The sequence below is a fragment of the Pseudophryne corroboree genome, chromosome 7, assembly GCF_028390025.1.
Source record: "Pseudophryne corroboree isolate aPseCor3 chromosome 7, aPseCor3.hap2, whole genome shotgun sequence".
NCBI classification, from domain to species: domain Eukaryota; kingdom Metazoa; phylum Chordata; class Amphibia; order Anura; family Myobatrachidae; genus Pseudophryne; species Pseudophryne corroboree.
Genome location: NC_086450.1, coordinates 389,410,659 through 389,435,662, shown reverse-complemented (window position 1 = coordinate 389,435,662; position 25,004 = coordinate 389,410,659). Strand labels below are relative to the sequence as shown.

The 25,004-nt window shown below is 43.3% G+C and overlaps 1 protein-coding gene and 1 long non-coding RNA gene across 5 annotated transcripts in view; one reads left to right on the top strand and one right to left on the bottom strand.

Moving 5' to 3' along the window:
* ELFN1 (extracellular leucine rich repeat and fibronectin type III domain containing 1) overlaps positions 1-25,004 on the bottom strand; it is a 988,432-nt gene that overhangs the window by 566,715 nt on the left and 396,713 nt on the right. The window lies entirely within an intron of this gene.
* On the top strand, positions 3,318-3,988 carry LOC134943765 (uncharacterized). The gene is made up of 3 exons (XR_010181735.1): positions 3,318-3,461; positions 3,613-3,760; positions 3,945-3,988. It is a non-coding gene; the product is annotated as an uncharacterized LOC134943765 (long non-coding RNA).

Below are 25,004 nucleotides of genomic sequence, written 5' to 3'. Positions count from 1 at the left end.
GTGAAGAGGCAGGCTGAGAGACACAAATTGAGGTGCATTGTGAGAGTGGCAAGGAGACACAGGCATGAAATGATGGTGTGGATGACAGGTGGCACAGGGAGGGGATGATGGTGGGGGTTAAAGGATGACGCAGAGAGGAGATGGTGTGGCTGAGAGACGAAGGGGGCAGGAGGTGACACGAGTCTGGTTGAACCTCTGTTGCATGATGATGATCTTAGTTATATTCCTGCACAAACAGGCATCTTGTGGACCATGTAATTTCCCACATGAATAGTGATTATCGACTGAAGACGCAGTCTTACCAGGGAGGACATTTCTTTAGAGGTTCCCAGTTGTAAGAAACCACCATATAGGCAAGGTGCATATGGAAGGGAAAGTAATGCTCACAGAGTGATTTGAAACAGATGGCGTGTCATGTTGACACCCCCCATTTGTAGTGGCCATGTCCCTTGTGGTATGTGATATTTATTGCATTGAGTGCCAATATGCGGTGCTAAACACGCCCAATAGGTGATGCTAAACACACCCCTCCGATGGTGCACCCCCTAATAAAATGTTCTGCGCACGCCTATGCATAGAAGCCTATCATTGCATTGTGTAAAAGCAATGCAATAACTTTGCTTCCTGCCTTGGGATCCTGGTGCACTACTGCACATGCGCGGCCATCAGCCCTTATATGTACAAGCAGCCATCGTGGGAACAGTATCCCATAGATTGCAATGTTAAACACCATCTAAAGATGCTGTTAGCTACCAGGACCATGTTCAGCTTGGTAAATCTGACAAAATAGCAGCCCCTTAGAAACCTGCCATCCCATCCGTGGGCTGCATCGACCTGCGGTGGGGGTGAGGGGTGGAAGGACCCCTCTCACCCGCTAAAATGATGCCGTGCGCATCTGCGCGGTATCATTCAGTGGAGTGATGGACTGGGGACATACCATGCAGCTCGGAAGTGCAGGGCATGCCTCCAGGGTGACAAAATGGGGAGTGTGGCTTGCGGGTGCAGCGCTTCCTGCGAGTCCATGCACCCTGTTGATAGGCCATGCTCCCTTTTCCAGGCACATGCAAAAACTTGACACATGTGCCCTCATACATCTAGCAACAATACCAATATGCCACGCTGCGCGAGATGCCTATTGGTAGTGAGCCACCGGGTTCTGTGCAACTCTGCTAGCATTGGTGTCTTTTTGTGGCAGAAACGCATCTTAGTCAAAATTATGTAACTTAGGGGGGGTGAAATTAGGGGGGGGGTGGCCTCATGGCTAGTGGGCGTGGTCCATGATCGCAGCACCTCTCACAAGGCCACGCCCCTGATTTAGCGGCCGTGGACTGCTGGCATGCCACCCTTTATCTCTCTCCTGGTGAATAGATGCTGTGCAAAAGATACTGCTAAGCAGAGCAGGGAGTGTGAGCAAGTCTCCCAACTGCCCCCACTGGGACCCGTGAGTGGGACTGCTGGACAGCCCCAGAAAAACGGGACTATCCTGTCAAAATCGGGACAGTTGGGAGGTATGCTACCTACTGTACATCCTGTAAAATTAGTTTAATAAAGACACCTCTTAGGTAGCTGTGATGGGTTATTCAGTTCAGTAGAAAGGTTTAGGTAGCTGCTGTTGGCTGGGATTGTTCCTTATTATTCTATTACTGTATATATTATGTGGCAGAGTCATAATTTTTCCATGTGAAAGTAATGTGGAGGATCCAGACCAGGTTTTGGAAGCAGTAGCAGAATCCCAGGTGTGTGATCAGCAGCACCTGGGATTTCCTGATATAAGGGTTTCCAGGACAGTGTCACCTTGCTCCTGATGGCAGTTAGTGTCCAGGTGATAGGCCAGGTTGTCAGACCCTCCAACATGACCCGCCCCACTAGGTACAAAATGCTCTGTTCCTGGACTTCTCTCTTAATTTATGATTTCCATTACCTGTGTTGAACTAGTTAAATGATAAGAAAGCTGTTTCTTCACAGGTGATGGCAATAATAAATTAAGAGGGAAGTCCAGAAACAGAGCATTTTGTACCTAGTGGGGCGGGTCATGTTGGAGGGTATGGGTTGTGTGGGTTAGACTAGGGACCACTGGAGCCTATCAAGAGTCTGCTATGCTGAAAGTGCCGGTATGCTACTGCCTGTAATACCGACTGCATATGGATGTAACTTGCTATGTGCTGACCTGCTGTACAAAATAAACACCGAAAGTGTTCATCTGAGTCCCCGTGTTTGTGCACCTTATCACAATTATTTTATTGCTGCACCTACTAGTATATTAGTAATATTTATTTTACTTTTTGAAGATTATTTTATAAAAGTGACTGAGGAGAAATGGAGTAAAAATTACTTAAAAAGTTGCATTAGTTGTGACTCATGTTCTGTAAACATTTACACCCATTTACAGCCATTTTTAAGTTATGTATATTTAAATGTTTGCCAATGAGGAAAAATTAGCTTGGTTTACATTAACTTTTTAATCAAAGGCATTTTTTTAATTAAATTGGCATATCTAATTAAAAAAAAAACAACCCAACATAAAATGATTATACTCCATAATCACAGTGGCATTCACAGTTAGAAAGTTATTAACAAAATGATGTCATTTTTATAAAATGTCATAAAATTAAGAAAGGTTAATGTATAAACAAACTTAAAAATGTTTATTATTAAAAAAACACAAATTTTAATCAAATGTTTTGTTATTCATTTTAAACTTATGTTACACTTAAAAAAAAAGAGTTTAAATTATAAAAGAGTAAGTTATCATAACATAATTTTTTATAGATTTCACATGTACAGTATGATTCATGTTTTATTCGCTCCAAGAATTTTAACTAAATCATTTTATTCGGAATGGTGACCTTTGTTACTGTGATTATTCTGTTAGGTTTGAGGGACCTTATTCAGACGGAACACACCAAATATTACTCAGATTCGGAATGTAAAGTACAGTACAGTACATTTACAATACAGTACTTCAGCAAACCCCTAAGTAATAGTAATTCACATACAATTTAGGGGGGAAAAAACAAGGAAGAAGAAACAAAGGTCCCACTCTGGGAAAAAAGAGAGAGTTCACTAATAAAGATTGATACACCGGAAAATATCACTATAAAAAAATGAAAAACAGTAATACTAATAGTAATAATCCATGATAGTCCATGATAATCATTTATAGTCTGAGGCAGTGAAATATTTTATATTTCTAATTTTATTTCCTTTCTCTTTCTTTTTTTACTTTCTATCTTCCTTTTTTTAATCCCTCCCTTCTTCCTCTTTCCACTCCCTCCCTTTTTTTCTTCCCCCAAAACCCCCTGAACCCAAAGTGTAAATGAACCAAGCTTCCCAAACAGTATTAAACCCAACCACATATTATGAAGAGATGAAGTGATTTTCTCCACTTTTCAAACAAATTTACTACAGTAGTTTACAAACAACATGTAATCTGAAGACGACAACAGTGGTAATGTGTAAAGGTTAATTTCAATTCCTTTATCTTTCTGTTATTTTCTTCTTCTTTCTCCTCTCCCTTCCTTCCCCTTTTTATATTTATTTAATTTTTATAAAAAAAATATATTTTCTATTTTTTTCCTTTTTTCCCCCTCTTTATCTTCCGTTTTCCTCAAGCGTCGGGAGTGAACTCAAAGCGAAAATGAACCAAGGGTAACAAACAGTATTAAACCCATCCACTTTATTATGAGGAAAATAAGTGATTTTCTCCATTTGTCAAACAAGTTTACTACATACAACAAGTAATCTGAAGACGACATCAGTGGTAATGTGTAAAGGTTTATTTCATTTCCTTTCTCTTTCTCTTTTTTTTCTTCTTCTTTGTCCTTCCCTCTTCCCCTTCCTTCCCTCCTCCTTCCCCTTTTTAAATGTATTTAATTTTTAGTCTAAAAAAATGTCTTCCCTATTTTTTTTCATTTTTTCCCTCTTTATCTTCCATTTTCCTCAAGGTTCAGGAGTGAACTCAAAGCGAAAATAAACCAAGGGTCCCGAACAGTATTAAACCCATCCACTTTATTATAGGAAAATAAGCGATTTTCTCCACTTTTCAAACAAGTTTACTACAAACAACAAGTAATCTGAGACGACATCAGTGGTAATGTGTAAAGGTTCATAGTCAAAGTACAAGGACAAGATCTGAAATCTCAGGAAATAAACAGTCATTGCAGGTTCACAGTAGACCTAACCTTTTTCTAAGAATTGAAAGCAGATGCAAGAACATCTGACAAATGGAATGCTCTTCCTGTGTATATATCATACAATGTCCTCAGGGAACTGCCGTTGATGATGCCTATAGCTACTCATATATGGCGCTATATAGTCGCTTGGTAAGGTCCTTTAATAACTGTAAACATTATAGTCTTGTGTAGCTAATTTGCTTATAGACTTGGTCATTAGACAGTAGGTATTTTAGGTATTGGAGGAGTTTCCTACTACAAACACTGCTTGTATTGAGTAATATGCTAACTGCAATATTGTGCTTGTTGTCCCATATTATCCCAGGGTGATTCTTCTACTATAACACTAGTAGCGCCTTACAACTGTTTGCATGGAATCAGTTGGGCAGATGTATTAAGCCTGGAAAAGTGATAAAGAACTGGAAGGTGATAATGTAATATCCTTCATTATGGGGGAGAAGTGGTATCAGTGCATGGCATGTGCACTGATACCGCTTCTCCCCCATGTATGACACTGGCAGTGCGGGCTCAGTGACAGGGGAGCTATGTGCCCCTGTCCATACCGGCGCTGCTATCTAAAAGGTAGCACGCCGATATCCAGATGGTCAGCAGAGCTAACATTCCAACACCTGCAGCCATTAATATAGACAGCTGCAGGTGACGATGCCCTATCTCCATAGCAAGGACAGAGCCGTCCCTGGATGTGGAGGCATCCGGAGCCCGGCCTGCGCAGTAGATCTTGTGTGATTTACGGGATCTCGCGCATTTGCAGTGGAGCTGATGCACTGTGTGCTCTGCGGGGATCACTGGAGCAGTGACGTGTGGTGAGGTGAGGCAGTGCCCCTCCCCCGCCTATCTTTTCCACACATCTCTGATCAAAACTCACGGAATTTCCAGTAGTATATAGTGTATATATGTGTAAATCTAGCTCTGGTACTAGCCAGTGCCTCCTGAGTCATTTACATCACCGCACGCCCCTGCACAAGAGGGGGGAGGCAGACAAAGTGTTAGTACATCTTGTCATAGTGGCTTCTGCTTCGCTTTGGTAATGAGGTGAAACAGGAAGTGTTAAAAGCTGATTGGCTGGTTCGTTATTACCTGTGGACTCTCAAGGCTTAATACATCTGCCCCACTGGGCATAGGGCAGAATTCTCTAAAAGGGCAGAATTCTCTAAATGGTACCAATAACTGCCATTTGTATATAAATAATTGAAAGGTTCACTATAGGTCCATAAATATGTACCAGATACCCCAAATATTGGCAAAGTATCCATGAATGAGTGTCAGAACTTGTGGATGCAGGAGGTGCAGTCCTGACAGGTCCAGGAGCTGAGTGGGGCTCTGACAATGCCATCTCTCCCTCAGATTTGAAAAGAAAAAAGCAGAGGCCTGTTTGGCATGGCACATGCCCCGACCATACATGCCCAGAAGAGGCTCCCACTTTAATCTTCTCAGACCAGAGCCAGGGGACAATGAGGTGACAGTGTCATCACCAGCAGTGGCAAACGCAGGATTTGCATGGGGGGGTTTCCAGAACTGGGCGGAGCCAATCACGGGGGTGGGGACTGAGGTGACCCAGTATATGCTGGGTCCGTAAAACTAGTGTGTCTGTATATATATATATATATATATATATATATACATATATCTACACACACACACACAAACACACACACACACATATATATATATATATATATATATATATAGACGAGAGGCGGTAAAGCAATCAGCGGCACTCAGGGTCTTGTTGTAGCAAACAGGTGTATTAATGAATCACTGCATGAATACCAACGTTTCGGGACAAACACGTCCCTTTATCAAGGTGAATAGCTATTCAAGACCCTACAACAAGACCCTGAGTGCCGCTGATTGCTTTACCGCCTCTCGTCTAACTCATTTGTACCAGAGGGCACCGGGGCACATTTTTTCCAGCAGCGGGAGTGCCGGTCCACGCAAGAACTGTATATATATATATATATATACATATACACACACACATACATATACACATATACATAGCATATTAAACATGCATACATACATATATATATATATATATATATATATGTACACACACATACAGTACACATATATATATATATATATATATAAAGGCGGCACTCAGACAGGCTTCATATGCAGTATAAAAAGGTCAGCTTTAATCAACCGACATGTTTCGGGGCTCAACCCCTTTCTCAGGGCCTCAACAACGTTGTTGAGGCCCTGAGGAAGGGGTTGAGCCCCGAAACATGTCGGTTGATTAAAGCTGACCTTTTTATACTGCATATGAAGCCTGTCTGAGTGCCGCCTTTATTCCACAATAATACATGGAGGATTTGTTCCCCTGGGAAGGCACCGCAGCACATTTCCCAGTTTCAGACGAGTGCCGGGACTCTTACAAGCATATATATATATATATATATATATATATACACATGTATATATATATGATATGTGTGTGTGTGTATATATATGTATGTATGTATATACATGTGTGTGTATATATGTATGCACATGGATATATATGTAGTATAATTAAAATAAAGTAAACTTTTATTGCACTTACAAGTGCCACCAGGAAGACATCAGGCTGCAGAGGACTCTAGACAGCCATTAATAATACTCATGCAGCTACAAAAAAAAAAATGTTTTTTTTTTTTTTTAGTCGAGGGGGGTTTCTGGGTGCTCGGAAACCCCCCCTGGGTGCGCCACTGACCAGGCTCCTATCCAACATTTGCTGTTGCAACCCTGAATTAAGGTGTTAATAAATACCCAGGCTTTCTATTTGTAAACGTGTTAAAAAATTTTTTTCATATATGCTGTTTTCACCCACCGCCCCACCATCTTCCCATACACCTGCGGAGTACCATGTTTTACGCATTCGCCTTGTAGCATGCTGAGTTCTGTCAGCCTCAGCCTGTAAACTGCTCACTGTATCACAGGACAGTGGATCTGCTCAACAAAGCCAGCAGTGTCAGTTTTCATCCCACTGCTGGAAAAAGGGAAAGAAGTACCTGAGGCATTAAATACAGTTACAATCATTATAAATATTAATACAGTTGTTATATGTACAACACAAGCTCCTTACCAAAGAGGAGATGCTGTGGTCTCAAGTATAGATAGCTGAGCAGATACGAAAATCTTTTTGCTAAAATTGGCATTTATTATGTACAAATATATAACATAAAAAAGTATTATGTCATCATCTACTGCACATACCAATGTAGATATGAAGAATACAAATATTTAAAACAGTTAAAAAAAAGAAAAGAAAAAGGGGAATTCATATTAAAAATATAATATAACAGTATGTGAAACAGGATACATCAGTAATTTCCAAGTTAATATGACCATACTAGAGGGGCTTATTCTGCGCGGTAGGCAAAGTGTCTAGTTGCGGGCAGCTGCTGACGCCTGATTACTAATGCAATGGATGCTGCGTGCCGCAACCATTATCATTAGTGTCAGCTCTTGAAACAGTCTTCTCTTTCCCCGTGCGCACAACATACACGCCCACAGCATTCCACAAGACAGGGCTGTTCCATGTATTGGCTTTGTCGCGACACATTTGCCGCCCCAAAACTTCTAATTTCGTATAAAGATCTGCCCAAGTTCCATCAGACTTGGACGAATAGGACAAACCTATGCAAAATACGTAAATTCCCATCTGCGTATGCAAATGCTTGCCATTTATACCCGTGCTTAAAGATCCGTCTGACTTGGAATCAGACTCAGAGTCTCAAAACAGTTTATCCTTAGGAGAGCGCCATATACTGTAGCTTTTAGTTCTTTTTGGGTGGAATAAAGGGCTTAATTCATATTTGCACGCAATAGCCGATGTTTGCACTTGCATCAAGGTGCCGATGTGATATCGCTCGCATTGAGGATTACATGGAGAAATGATTGACAGTAAGTGACTGCTTGGGGTAAGTAACAGCGAGTGGTTAGAAAAATGTAGGTGTGTTTAGGACATTTCCAGGGCATGTATCTGACGTCAGCTTCAAGCCCATATGTGTAAAAACATGGCTTCTGCTGTGTCCATTCTGTGTAGCGATAGACCAATCCTAAAGGCCCCAATACACTAGTACGATTGGCCTATTTGTGACAATAAATTGTGTGAAAAGTGTTGAATCGTGTGTCATTTACTTCCGGTCCGATGCACAGTTCCGTGCTCATCGGATCGGATCCGGAGATTGTCACTGCTGCACCAAGGATACATTGTATCCCGGAACAATGAATAGGATCGCATGCGAAGCATCGCATATGATGTATCGTATCCGAGATAGCCGCCGGCGGGGAGTTGCAGAGGTATCGCCTCCTCGGCTTAATGTATGGCCACCTTTAGCCCTGACGTTCCTCATTTTTGCCTATAGGTTGCACATGCGTACACAATTATGAATGAGTTTGCAATGGCACCGGTGGGTGTCAGTTTTCATTTCAGAAAATCACAATTGCATTTGCATCTGTGTACAAACACAAATTAGGCCAAAAGAACCATAGAACTATAAGAAAGTCTCTCTAGTGAATTCATTTAGCCTGAGAGCAATAAATAGTACGCCCTTGCTCCTGCCATAGCTAGTGTCTGGCTTGCTGTTTCTCTCCAAAGCAGACAGAAATTACTGATATTTACCAAAGTTACTACTAAAAGCTTCCACAAATTTGCTCATATGCAGTCCCACGATTACAAGTCTTTATATACCAAAGATACCATTTGTTATAATGGAGAAATGCGTAGAGTTTTGTGTTCCTAGTCCTTTGGAAATTATTCATGTATAATATCTTGCTCCAAGTTGATATGTTATATTATTTATATGAGCTTGAATTATTACTAGGTTCTTTTTTTATCTTTGGTCATAAAGTGAAATGATGTGCTCCCAAACTTTTTGCTCATCATATATATTACACTGCTGGTTCATAGTCAGTACGGAGCCCGCCAACCCTATACCACATACCACTCCATGTGCAGGAGGGTCTCTTGTTACACAAAGTAATAGTTTACTATTTCAGTATGACCACAAATATACTGTACATAATATAATATAGGCTATAAAGTATACGCTGCATTCATACTTATAGTAATCTGCCTGAAGAAGATTTAGTGTCATTGAAGCTTGCAACTTCTATAGAATTAAGGCCTAATTCAGAGATGTATACAGACCCAATATTTAGGCAGATGAGCGACTATCAGCATGTGCTGCGATGGTCTTGTATTGGCGGTCTCTATGATTGACAATCAGGGAGCGTTTGGTGGTAGGTAACGGGGGAATGGAAGCAAAAACACAGGCATGTCACATTTTTTGGGGTGTTCCTGTATGCAGTCACAATGTCCCCAGTGTCTCAGTTTCTGCGCAACCCATAGGACTACTTTGAACTTCATGAATCGACTGTTCTGCAATTGATGCTGCGTCTTTGTATGCAGCCGCTGGGATTTGCAATGCGGCCGTGGAATCTCAATTTCAAATCAGACGTCTGCAACATTTGCATATTTTCACACAGTCGGTGAGTACAGATTCGCAGATGCAAATGCATTAGCATGCTTTTCTGAATCAGAAAACTTAGTTTGGTACTACAAAAGGGACCATATTCAGTATTAAAGTGCACTTGTCACAGAGAGTGTACACAACCATTTTATATAACAAACCAATATTCAGGAGATTGCGACCAATCTGTTCACTGGGAACCTATTTTCAAGGTTATTCATTCATGAAATGCAGCAGGAATATCACTATAGCAAATGTACAGGCAGCAATTCTATGCCCCTTAGACTTGCCCACAAAATGTGTGCCTCCACTATGAGTATGCACACACCACCCAACACCGCCCAGGGACACTCAATTCTAGGGGTCTTTGAGCAGGTGTGGGCTGCGCCTTACTACCTGCCTCAAAGACAGCAGCCAGACAGTGAAATGCTGACTGGTGGATGGCTGAAGCTGTCCTCCAATCAAAATGCAGCATTCTCTACCTGCCTTCCAGTCTGCACCCAGCCAGTGAATGGCTGTCAGCCAGCTGACTGGTGGATGAATGGGTGAAGCTATCCACCAATCAGAGTGCTGATCATTCACCGTATGGCAGTATGTTGCAAGACATTGAGAATGTTGAGAGATGGTGCAGGCTCACAGGACGGGTAAGTTATTAATTTTGTTTAATTTATTTAATACCATGAATGGGTAGGGCATACAATGCTGTTAAGATGGCACTGGAACAGGGTGTTTATGTCATGAGATTGGCATGTGTAGTGCTTTTCAAGTGCATGACTGCCCTGTTCTACCCTGCAATCACCCATTTATTGCCATGCGTACAGGTGGCAAGTGGGTGACCCTATACCAACACGGGAAAGACATGCCTGTGAGGGGGACAATGGGACAGATGGTCTGATTGAGCAGTTGATGGATTTGCAAAGATACACACAAGCGGCTTTGCAAATCCGTCCACTGAAAATGCAAATGCAGAAAGAGGTGTCAGCTCCTTGCTGCACTTGCAATCCTAGCGCTGCGGCCGAGGTCACAGCCATCGCAACCGATGGTTGTGATGTTTCCCGCAGACGGCTAGCTGAGCAAGCCTCAGCTTACTCCGGCTGGCCATCGCAGGGCGCCTTGCGAGACCAGGAAGTATGTGTTCAGAGACCAGGCCATGGCTGTTGCCACTCCTGGAAAACGAGGGCGATATGTCCCCGGTCCGGATACGTTGCCCTTCCCCGCACTGCCCCCCAAATGCCTCTGTCTGTCAAACAAACAGAGGCAGAAGGGGGATCTTGTATCGGGACAATTAAGAGGTATGTCACAAGCCCCATATGTCAAGTAAAAGATTCAGGAGCTTTTCAGAATTTAGGATATCTGAGATAAATCATGGAGGGGAACTTTTTTCCTAGCATTCCTCTCATTAATGTACATGATCTGCCTTCTTTTACAGAAAATTGCTGATGACAGATAACAATATCTCGCACACAACTGCTCAGCAAATGTAAAAAGAATGTCAGCCATTACCAGTTCTGTCCAGGTTTGGAAAACTTTACATATGCACTTGCTTAGGTTCTGTAATCCATTTCTAAAACGTTTGTCACAATAATCCAGTAATAAATCTTTGCCGTACCTAGAAATTGCACAGCTGAACGTTACTTGCACACATGAGTTTTCAATTGGTATGTTAGTTTTTGTTTTATTTTTTCTCTGTGCACTAGGGCTACTGGGAGACCCTAGCGCTGTGCCGGAGTCTAGTGAGCATGCACAGGTCTCCAGGAAATTGGCGCAATAGGCATATTCCCAGTGATTTTTCTAATGTGCATGCAAGAATGAAAACGGGTGCTGCACCATTTTCCCAGTGATTTGTTCAGTGGGACTCTGGAAGGGTAAGTATTCAAGAAAAGGGTGCACCGTAGGCCCTCCTAGACCCAGAGGCCCCTGTGCACCGCACATCTTGCACCACACCAATTATAGCTACACCTCTCAGAGCCACCCCTAACCAATTTAATTCCCTAGGCAAGATTTTGGTGGGTGACTTGAGCACCACCGCTAGTTCCGCCTCTAACCCCAGCACCCCTCTCACACTGTATCGCTCCTTGTTCACATTACACCATATCGTATCACTCCTTGTTGACATTAGACCACACCGTATCCCTCCTTATTCATATTACACCACACCGTATCCCTCCTTATTCACATTACACCACACTGTATCCCTCCTTATTCACATTAAACCACACCGTATCCCTCTTTATTAACATTACACCACACTGTATCCCTCCTTATTCACATTAAACCACACCGTATCCCTCTTTATTCACATTACACCACACTGTGTCCCTCCTTATTCACATTACACCACACTGTATCCCTCTTTATTCATATTACACCACACTGTATCCCTCCTTATTCACATTACGCAACACCGTATCCCTCTTTATTCACATTCCACCACTCCGTATCCCTCCTTATTCACATGACACCACACTGTATCCCTCCTTATTCACATTACACCACACCGTATCCCTCCTTATTCACATTACACCACACCATATCCCTCTTTATTCACATTACACCACACTGTATCCCTCCTTATTCACATTACACCATACCGTATCGCTCCTTATTCACATTACACCACACTGTATCCCTCCTTATTCACATTAAACCACACCGTATCCCTCTTTATTCACATTACACCACACTGTGTCCCTCCTTATTCACATTACACCACACTGTATCCCTCTTTATTCATATTACACCACACTGTATCCCTCCTTATTCACATTACGCCACACCGTATCCCTCCTAATTCACATTAGACCACACCGTATCCCTCCTTATTCACATTCCACCACTCCGTATCCCTCCTTATTCACATGACACCACACTGTATCCCTCCTTATTCACATTACACCACACCGTATCCCTCCTTATTCATATTACACCACGCTGTATCCCTCCTTATTCACATTACACCACACCATATCCCTCTTTATTCACATTACACCACACTGTATCCCTCCTTATTCACATTACACCATACCGTATCGCTCCTTATTCACATTACACCACACTGTATCCCTCCTTATTCACATTACACCACACTGTATCCCTCCTTATTCATATTACACCACACCATCTCCCTTCTTATTCACATTACACTACACTGTATCCCTCCTTTTTCATATTACACCACACTCTATCCCTCCTTATTCACATTACACCACACTGTATCGCTCCTTGTTGACATCATCATCTTTCTTCCATCCAGTCTCCACCCCAACCCCCCCAATATTTGTATTACTGTTTACAACGCTATTATCTTTACTGTTCCCCAACTCCGCTGCCTGGGCATCACTCTTGACTCCTCTCTCCAAGTGTGACTAAACTTATCATCCACTCACTGGTCATCTCATGTCTCGACTATTGCAACATTCTCCTCACTCTCCTCCCACTCTCTCATCTCGCTTGTCAAAGTCAGAAAAATGTCTCAATGCACGTTGCCATATTTGCACCGCACACTGGTCCGCGCTGCGCGTGCGTGCGCTCTCCCGTGGATGCGCATACCCGCAATAACGTGCACTCGCAGGCGCGGTATGCGTATTTACGGTAGAGTTTATGTAGTCGTAGCGTGCGACTCATTCGTTACAAATGTTCACAATTAATGTAGTTTATAGATCATGGTCCCTTTGATAGATTCTGAAAGTTTGGTTAAAATACAATGTCCCAGAGCTGAGGAATCCCTCTTTATATCGTACGAAGGGTCTAACAGGAATCATACAGCAGTGTTTGGTACCCATCGGAAGAGTATTTAATTAGCAATATTCCGGTGTTGGTTTGGAGCGTATTAATCGCTCGTGCGAATAGTTATGGACATAAGAAGTTTATGTCCATTTCTATTAATTACACATACTCAGGTATGCGGCGGGAAACCCAGTTTCCCACCCACCTGAGCTGTTGGAAATCGTCACAGCCCACCTGTATGAATCACCCTATGACCTTTTGTTATGATACAGGGCCGAATTCCTTCGGCCAATGGACAATGGGATTGTAGGACCAGGAGATTGCATTGTGTGTGGGGCATAAATAGGCAGGCCGACCACATCCAGCTCTCACTCTCTCATCAACGGTTATCTGCTGATAGCCGGGAGCTGGATATCGAGGCGCAGGCGATCATACCCTTTGTGCGTAAGTTTCTCTCCGTTATCATTGTCTTTCTGTGAGCCAATTTCTCTCATCTCATCTCTCTCTCTCTCTCTCTCTCTCTCTCTCTGTTCTGTTCTCTCATATCTCCCCTAGACTAGGCTTGTATTGTATTGTATTAGATAGTATTGTATTGTATTTCATTTAGGTCAGAGTAGTATTGTCCTTTTGTATTTATTGTTTAGTTCTGTGGTTAGGAAGTCTCTGTTATATTGTAGTGTATCATATGTACTGTTATCCCCTTTTACAAGTATATTAGACATAATACAGTTAATAGGCCTTGGAACCTAAACCAGTATCTGTGTATTTTCTATAGTGATAAGTGTTCACTTGAGCGTCGGTGACGCTCAAGCAGCTTTGTAGATAGTCAGGTTACACAAGGTTGCACTTACACCCTGTACTCACATTAAGGTATTCAGTGTATTTCATTGGTATAAGGTTTTAACATAAAGGTATAGTGTTGTAAGCGTCTGCATCGCTGGTGACCTCCTCGTGGTCTCGAGCGTATGCTACGCTACAGCGAATCATTCCCCTAGACATAACCAATAACGTGTCCTGTGATCACTGGGCCGTGAGCAAACGTGACGCTTGAGCGTCTCGCCTACGGCTGAGCGATCGCTACGCCAATAGCGTACCATTACGGTACTTCTTAAGTAAACAGCGTACAGTGTTCTTAGCTTCATAAAGGGTTGTTTATACGACAAGGAATTTAGCATTGTCAATTGCGGGCTCGTCCTATACTTCTCACATCTGCACTAGGTAGATCAGCAGACATTATCCCCCAGCAAAGGGTGGGAGATTGTCTCATAGTGCTGGCGGGATAAGCGTCTGCTTCGCTTAGATAAAGAGTGCTGAAGGAACCCGGTAACCGGAAGTAAGAACAAAACGCTTGTGTCTTTTTAAAAAAACTGTTTATTTTTCTTTTGTCTTGCGTACGCATACATACCTGCATTTCTTTTCACTTGTGTATTTCATTTTTCGTATATCACTATTCCTGTTTGCCAAATTTTATAGTTGATAGAAAGTGCTAAAAAGAGATTTGCTGTTATTTCATAGTAGAGGTGATAGTTAAAGTATAGAACAAACACACGGTTTGTCTGAGATACAAGGCAGTCAGTGTGGATTGCGGTAGATGATCAGGGATCATTTACATTGATAAAAATATATTGTGTTACGGTGGATCCTTTGCATTGCGTACACGTGTCGCTAACAAAGACTAGCGTACGCAATCCAAAAGGCAGACGCACGCAGCGTTCATTACGCAAAGTAGCGTCCGGTTACGCTCACGTAGCTCAAGTCACGAAAAAGTTGAATTAACGCAAAGGCGATAATTAACGCACAGCGGTAGATAACGCGACGCGGTAAATAACGCAAATCTATTTTTGAAAAAAAAAATCTGAAATTTAGTTTAACAGATCCTGCTCCTAATTGGTAACACTTTTGGCCTAAAGACAATTTCTGCGCAGAAATAGATATAGAAACAAAGTGTACATGTGTTGAGTGAGTGTGTTTTGTATACAAAAGTTTATATAACTTTAAGGTGGAACCAAAAGGAAAGCCGGGTACTCGTCAAGGGACATACGTGTAAGTGACATATACGGTGGCTAGGGAGGCATCTCTGGTTAAATAATATTTGAGCATTAGAGTATAGCGGACCATAAGGTAACAAGACCAGGAGGTCATAAGGTAACAAGACCAGGAGGTCATAAGGTAACAAGACCAGGAGGTCATAAGGTAACAAGACCAGGAGGTTGTAAGGTAAAAGGTCCGCTATAAAAGTCCAGTGGCACAACGCCTGGGGTGTTGGTGCAGAACCCATATAGGCCATACAAGCTCTGGCTGAAGGAATCGCAGCCGGAAACATAGATTCCATTGATCTTTCAGTACATGACAAGTAGTGCTCGTGTACTGAACGATTGGACCGCACGTAATTGTGTGCAGTAGTTAGTAATCTGACCTAATACCATTAGAGTAAAGTGGTCACAAACGCTATCTGTACATTCTGACGTGATTTGTGTAATTTTTTATTTTTGGAAGGGAAGTTCGCTGGTCACTCAGGAACTATCTAACAACCCCAACTTTACTGGAAAGAGTAAGTGTCCTGCGGGTAACCCTCATATGTTCCAGTAAATAAAGGTTCACAGGGGCCCTAGGTTGGGTACAGCAGCTCTGGCTACAGTGATTGCAGCACAGGCCAACGTGGGCGAGAAGTAAGTGGGGTACTTGATAAACCACCACCGCCGGCCTGCCCAAGGACATCTTGGTTTGTTTGTAAGGGTTCGCTGAAAGCCTTGATATTCAAGGAGGAATAAGCAACGCCTGCAGATTATGGGGGCCATTTGTTCAGGTAGGGGGCGATCAACCCTGGTTCAGGTTGATTCTGTGAACCGACCAGTTGGGTCGGCACGATATGTAATGTGTGAAAAATATGGAATTCACACCGAATCTTTATGTGATGAATGGGAGAGAATGACTGTACAAGACAGGGACAAATTCCCAAGAATAGGTAGCTTTAGTCCAGAAGTGTTACAAAATTTAAGGAGGAGGATATGTCTCGTAAAATCAACAAAGAGACGAATTCAACATCATGATTGTTTACAGTTATGGCACCAGGAAGGTGAGATACAGAGAGGTTTGGCTCTGGCTGCGGGATCTGGGGCAGTCAGGAAATTGATTGCCACAGCTCCTCCTCCACCATACATTGCAGGAGAGAAGTTGATTGCGGAGAGAAACGCACTGGGTTGTAAAACACAAACTCTTAGTAACACTGTAAATGTTAATGATGTTAACCAAATAACTCATGCAAGTATTAACCCGTGCAAGATGTACCCTGTTTTGAACCTTCCTCAGGAGTGTGATCAAGAAGACGATTCAGCAACAATTTCAGCTCTCTCTCTTGCAGCCACCATAGCAGAGACCACAGTAGGCACAGCGACACCCACGAGATTAGTGAAAGCCCCTAGCGGAGGGATAGGTGAGGTCGTGTCAACGGGTAAGTACGGCACCATGCACTACACTGAAACAATTGTACCACAACAAGCTGTAGAATCTACACAGGAAGAGGCTGTTAGAATTGCTCCTGTAAGGGTAATAGCAGTTCCCAATGGAAAAACAGATGTGTCTGGAGCCACTCCCATAAGGAACATTGCCATGTACACTCCATTTTCCAGAATGGAATTAAGAACAATAGTGTCCGAATTTCCTGACCCCAGGAAGGACTTAGTTGCTAGCCAAAAATACATCAGGGATTTAGGTAACACTGTAGAACCCAACAACAAGGATTGGCAGATACTGCTAAGAGCTTGTTTACCTTCCAATGTTGACGCAACTCAATTTTTAGCTGACTGTGCATTGGATAAAGATGTACCGCTTACAGACGTGTACAACAAGGATAATGTAAAAAGGATAAATTTACAGCTAAAGGAGTATTTCCCAGCCGTTGTTAAATGGAATAAAATATTTTCCATTAAGCAAAAGGAGTCCGAAACGGCAACAGAATATTTTCACCGGGCACTATTAGAAATGGCAAAGTACACTGGTATAGAAGACATTAAGACCAACCCAAACCATCGAGAAGTAGCAGTATCTGTACTGATGGATGGTTTAAAGGAAACATTAAAGACTAGGGTTCAGACCACGCAACCGTGCTGGCGAGGTCTGTCAGTGTCCGGCTTGAGAGAGGCTGCTATTGATCATGACAGAAACATCACTAGGCACAGGGAGTCGCAAAGTGATAAGTTGATGTCCGTAAGTATACAGGCGCTGACCACAAGGCAGCCTGCGTATGTACTACCGAATCCTGTGGGTAAGGCAAGTGTAATAACATGTTTTTCTTGTAACAGACCGGGACACTTTGCACGAGAATGTAGAACAAAGAATGTACAAAGGTCTTTTCAACCCCCTAGACAACAACACAACACACGACATTGGGAGCAGGGTCCACAGAGGCGGAGTTTTGAGCCACATACAGGGGAAACAAAAAGATATCCCCCGAACAGAGATTGGCATGCCTCTGGTAGTTCCCAGCTAACTCCCTCACAAGTAGTTGCTGCCAGCGGGATTCAGGGAGGTCAGCATACCCAATAGGGGTATGGCCATACCTGTAATCTGCAGCCAGTTAAGTTGATTGCCAGTCTTGGAAGCGAACCAGAGATTGCAATCAATGTGGCTGGTAAAACTTTAAACTTTCTTGTAGACACAGGGGCGGCCAAGTCAGTGATAAATTCGACAGTGGGCATGAGAACCACTGGTAGGACAATTCCAGCCATGGGAGTAACAGGAGTAGTCCAGCACTACCCTGTTAGCAAACCAGCCGAGATTACAATAGGGCCTTTGCATACCAAGCATTCCTTTTTGCTGGCTGCATCGGCACCAACTAATCTCCTGGGGAGAGACTTACTATGTAAAATGGGTTGCGTCATTTATTGTACCCCTGAAGGTGTATTCTTGGACATTCCTGAGAATCACGCTCAGGAAGTACGAGACATGTTAGACTCCCCATCAAAATTAATGTCACATTCCATTATGACAAATAGGAATCCATCCCAAGTAGAAGAGATGATATCTCAGATACCAGAGTCACTTTGGACAAAAGATGGACAGGACACTGGATTAATGGCAAACGTAGCTCCAGTAGTTGTACAAGTAAAAGATGGTAGGATAGCTCCAAAAATCCCACAGTATCCTCTGAAGCCAGAGGTGGAGTTAGGAGTTTTTCCCGTAATAGAGCGCTTGCTACAACAGGGCATTCTAGTAAGAACGTCCAGCACCGCAAATAGTCCCATCTTCCCTGTTAAAAAGAGTGGGGGGAGGGGTTACAGGCTAGTGCAGGATCTAAGGGGGATTAACAAAATAGTTGAGAGTCAGTTCCCCGTAGTGCCTAATCCAGCTGTCATCCTAATGCAAATTCCTCCCACTGCCAAATTTTTCACTGTTATTGACCTCTGCTCCGCTTTCTTTTCGGTACCTCTGCACCCTGACAGCCAATATTTGTTTGCATTTACATACAGAGGAGTCCAATACACGTGGACTCGGTTACCCCAAGGTTTCATAGATAGTCCAAGTATATTTTCTCAGGCTTTGCATGATTGTTTACAGTCTTTCCAACCAGACAGTGGATCAGTATTGATACAGTATGTGGACGATCTATTACTGTGTTCAGATTCACTGGAAGCATCTCTGAAGGATACGAAACAGCTCCTGTTTCATCTTTCAGACACAGGTCACAAGGTTTCCAAAGACAAGTTGCAATTATGCCAAGCTAAGGTAAAATATTTGGGACACTGTCTAACACAAGGACTAAGACACCTGACCGCTGATAGAATCCAAGCCATTAGAGACATGACACTGCCACAAACCCAGCAACAGATCAGGACGTTTTTAGGAATGTGTGGGTATTGCCGTAATTGGATCCCAGGGTTTTCCATATTGGCGCTACCTTTGCAGGAAATGGTCTCTTCAAACAAACCTGATCGGATTTCGCATACAGACGAATCTGAAACAGCATTTGAGAGACTCAAACAGTGCCTAACGCAGGCACCAGCACTAGGTATGCCAGACTATGGGAAACCCTTTGAACTATACGGAACAGAAAGTGCTGGGTGCGCAGCAGGTGTACTAACACAAAAACACGGTGATGCCAGCAGGCCAATTGCATACTACAGCGCTCAGCTAGACACGGTAGCGCGATCCCTCCCCACATGCTTGCGTAGCGTTGCGGCGATAGCATTGCTAGTGACAAAAAGCGAAGATGTTGTGCTAGGCCACAACCTCACAATCCATACACCGCATGCGGTATCTGCCTTATTGAATTCTGCCCAAACCAGACACGTCTCATCAGCAAGGTTTACAAGATGGGAATTGGCATTAATGGCCCCCGTAAACATCACCATAAGGAGATGCAGCGCATTAAATCCTGCAACATTTCTCCCAGGTGTGCCTGGTCAGACACAAAGGGTGGAAGGTGAGAGTGATGGGGAAGGAGGATTTAATGCAAAGGAAGATGCACATGATTGTATGGAATATTTGACCCAAAATTTTACCGCAAGGCCTGACATCAGTGACAATCCACTAGAAGATGCAGAACTCACGTTCTACACGGACGGTAGTTGTCACAGACAGTCAGACTCGGGAGACTTGTGTACTGGATACGCAGTCGTAGATGACCAAGACACCATAGAAGCGGAACCGCTAGGCCCACCTCACTCAGCCCAGGTTGCTGAACTGGTCGCCCTAACCAGAGCATGTGAATTGGCTAAGGGTAAGTCTGCCAATATCTACACCGATTCTAGATACGCGTTCGGGGTAGTACATGATTTCGGAGCGCTATGGCGTCTCAGAAATTTCATGACGGCAGCTGGTACACCGATAGCGCATGCAGCTCACATAAAAAGGCTTCTAACAGCGATACAGGAACCCGACAGAGTGGCTGTTATCAAATGTAAAGCACATACATATAGCCAAGACCCAGTATCCCTTGGTAACAGCCGAGCAGACGAAGCCGCAAAGCTTGCAGCTGCTACCCCCACACGGACAGACACCACACAGTTGATGGTATTTAATACCATCAACACACAGAAGTTGTGTGAGATGCAGAATCTGTGTTCCACACAGGAAAGAGCAGTCTGGAAGGCAAAGGGATATGGCCAGGAGTCCTCAGGGCTCTGGACGGATGGACATGGTAAACCAGTGGCCCCCAGGGCATACCTTCCATGTCTGGCTGAAGCAGCTCACGGGCTGACTCATCTAGGCAAGGAGGGGATGTGCAAATTGGTAAGAGCATACTGGTGCGCCCCAGGATTCTCCTCTCATGCGAGTAAAAGAGCAATGTCATGCCTTACCTGTCTGAGAAAGAATATTGGAAAAGCAATACCTACAGAACCATAACATATCCCACCTGCCGGCGGCCTTTTCCAGGTAATACAAATTGACTTCATTCAATTACCCCCATGTCGAAATTTGAAATATGTACTTGTCTGTATAGATGTTTTCTCGAATTGGGTCGAAGCTTTTCCAGCAGCTACAAATACCGCTATGTTTACAGCTAAGAAAATTGTGCAGGAATTTGTATGTAGATATGGTATCCCTAGAATCATTGAAAGTGATAGGGGTACCCATTTTACAGGTGATGTCTTTCAAGGAATGTGTAAATTGATGGGAATTGATAGCAAGCTGCACACTCCGTACCGTCCACAGGCGAGTGCGAAGGTCGAAAGAGTGAACAGCACTATTAAAAATAAATTGAGTAAAGTAATGGCAGAGACAGGATTGACGTGGCCAGAAGCTTTACCCATTGTTTTGTATAGCATCAGAACCACTCCCAGGTCCCCTCTTAATCTGTCCCCTTTTGAAATCTTGTTTGGTCGACAACCGCATGTCATGATTAACCCTCAGGATGATTTGAAATGTAACAATGAAGTAACTGTAAAGTACTTGATTAACATGAGTAAACAGTTGAGGAATCAAAATGATAATCTGAAGTTGGTGATTCCTGATTTACCAGATAGTAATTGTCATGACATTGAACCTGGGGATTATGTAATGATACGAAATTTTCTACGCTCAGGTTGTCTTATTGATAGATGGGAAGGACCATACCAGGTCTTATTGACTAGCACCACAGCATTGAAGGTTGCTGAGAGATAGACTTGGGTCCATTCGTCCCACTGCAAAAAGGTTGCTGATCCAGAGAAGTCCCGTGATAAGGAACAGACGGTAGAGGTTGTATCACTGGAGTGTCTGTTCCAGGAGGACTGAGGCGGCACCTGAGCCTTGAAGACCGAAAGCAGTTGTCGACTCCCTTCTCCCTTTTATTGTTTTTCTCCACTTCCCAGCCCCTCTCCCTTAAAATTTCTTTTTCCCCCTTCTCATTCTTCTCTATTTCCTCCTCAAAGATGGACTTGCCCCAAGAGACTGTGATCCGGATTTTGATGTTAACCATGATGTTGACCAGAGCAGTCTGTTCCGGCGAGAGTACCATAGAGGTCGAGAGAGGTTCTGGAATGGGTTCCGATTATGATGATGGAGGCGTAGTTTTCCAAGATCAACCAAACCAACAAGCAAAGGCGAGTATCAGAAAACGATCCGATAGAAGAAATTGTGATGGATTGTTAGCTGAAGAAAATTGTATCTGTAGGCTCTGTGATAATCTGGTTGAAGATGGATGCATAAAGAAATGCCAATCTAGTTTTAATATCCATATAGACCGGCATCCATTGAGTGACTATCACTCCTTAGTGGGTAACGTGTTAAACCAAACAGATTGTTGGGTATGCTCTCAAGTACCTCAGGGACACAGCAAATCAGGGCTAGTACCATTTCCTTTAACGTTAGGGGAGGTACTTGAGCTAAGTGGTGGGAGACCGGTGGACCGGAGGTTTAACATCTCCAGCCCTCCTAGTTTGAAGCTCCACCAATACCATGTGGATAGGTCCCTCTTATGTTTTAACATCTCCAATCCCAGAAAACCGGGAAATTGGGAAGTGTCATGGAGCAACCTTACCATGACCTTTTCACACAGAGCAGATAGAATGCCTACAGATACAGAGCTCGTACGCCACATAGCCAGTAGAGGAAAATCTTTCCGGTATCGATATACCTTAGGAAATAGGATTACTAGAGTTGGAGAGGTATCACCAGGATACTGTGCACATATCGTACAAACCGATACGTGCATTAGGCAGATGGAAGAATTAGGGTCAGGAGATTTCACCTGGAAGGTTTGTAACATGGTCATGTCCTTCTCCGTCCCTTATGTTCTCCCCGATGATGCATATTTCATATGCGGGAGAAAGGCGTACAAGTGGCTTGCCCCAAACTCTGAAGGATTGTGTTACATTGGAAAAGTATTGCCTGAAGTGATGACTGTTACACATGACAAAATGAAGGACATACACCGTGGTGCCCAAGCTCCTTATACTCACACTCACTACGAGCACCGAGTTAAAAGACAACTGTCAGAAAGGTTAGAGCATCCGGCCTCTGATCTTATCCATGAATCCACCGGGATTCAGGTTCTGGTAGCGTTAGATTTCACTCGCACCGCTCGAGGTGTGATGAATTATAAATACATTTCCGCACTCGCCAATTTGTTAGATAATATCACTGAAATGTATGATGACACGTTTAGATACACTGGAAGAGAACTTCAAGCTTATAAAACAGAACTAGTTCAGCATAGGATGGTTCTTAATTATCTTACAGCAGTAACAGGCGGATATTGTGTTACATTGGCAACACAGTACGGCATAAAGTGTTGCACGTATATCACAAATAGCACCGAGGATCCGGTAGAGGTCATAGACCAAAAGATGGACGATATTCTCCAATTGAAGTGGGAATTTCGTCGAAAACACAATCTCACCCTTGCTGCTGTAGGTAATGAGCTGACTGGTTGGGTGTCATGGTTGAACCCGCGAAATTGGTTCTCCGGTTTGGGAGAGTGGGCTCAAGGAGTCATAATGGATGTTGGAAAGTTTCTACTATGTATCTTGGGTGTCGTTATATCGATTGGATTGATATTTAGATGCGGGCAGGCTTTAATGAGGTGCAAACAAAGTACAAAAGTGATGAGCTTGAGGAGTGAGGAAACCGTAATTAACCTGGATTTGATTTATGACCCAATGATAGAAACCAGGATGTGATGAAAATGCGATTATACGGTCCGTTTCTTTCACCTGTTTTTCTGCTTTTCTCCAAGATACAAAGACCCCCTTGGACGAGGAAGCTGACGAGACGAGATGTATACAGACAACGGATTGACCAAAGAAGAAGATTTGACAACTTTAAATATGGACACTTGATGAACTTTGCCATGGATCCCCAGTTTCCCTAGTATCTTTAAACTCACGCTAGCCCAACATTTTTGTAAATCTGATGGCTCAGACAAAGCTATTTGCTCATGCCTAAGGAGCAATACAGCGCAAAGAAGACGACTCTCAACAGATACCGAAAACAACTTCGACGACAGATGTACATTTCCCTGACATAGAATATCATTGCATTTTTCGTAAGTGTTCTTTATCTTCATCTCTACAACCCTCAGGTAACGACACACATAGACGATAGGGAATACAGGCACAGATATCAGCAACCACATACCTCCCCCATTCATGTATCATCAACTAAAATGTGCATCCCCATTTTGTTACAACCACAGCCGAAATGAGCTCGGTAGAGTTTGACAGCCCATCCACAGACCTGTACCACAGGATAAGAAGGAATTCAAATGTATACTTCGCAATACCTCGAAGCTTGATTTACAACACGTACGGCACGATGATACATGACCCCCCAAACATGGATTCATACACACATGCTTCTGCTATCTCACTAGGTCATACCCTCTTCACACCTTCTCCTCTCTCCTCCCCTACCCAACCATGGAAATCAATTAACCCCTGACTTACATTTTTCTCCTTAAATGTTTTGTGGCAGTTATAATTGACTGCCAAAGGGTGGACTGTCAAAGTCAGAAAAATGTCTCAATGCACGTTGCCATATTTGCACCGCACACTGGTCCGCGCTGCGCGTGCGTGCGCTCTCCCGTGGATGCGCATACCCGCAATAACGTGCACTCGCAGGCGCGGTATGCGTATTTACGGTAGAGTTTATGTAGTCGTAGCGTGCGACTCATTCGTTACAAATGTTCACAATTAATGTAGTTTATAGATCATGGTCCCTTTGATAGATTCTGAAAGTTTGGTTAAAATACAATGTCCCAGAGCTGAGGAATCCCTCTTTATATCGTACGAAGGGTCTAACAGGAATCATACAGCAGTGTTTGGTACCCATCGGAAGAGTATTTAATTAGCAATATTCCGGTGTTGGTTTGGAGCGTATTAATCGCTCGTGCGAATAGTTATGGACATAAGAAGTTTATGTCCATTTCTATTAATTACACATACTCAGGTATGCGGCGGGAAACCCAGTTTCCCACCCACCTGAGCTGTTGGAAATCGTCACAGCCCACCTGTATGAATCACCCTATGACCTTTTGTTATGATACAGGGCCGAATTCCTTCGGCCAATGGACAATGGGATTGTAGGACCAGGAGATTGCATTGTGTGTGGGGCATAAATAGGCAGGCCGACCACATCCAGCTCTCACTCTCTCATCAACGGTTATCTGCTGATAGCCGGGAGCTGGATATCGAGGCGCAGGCGA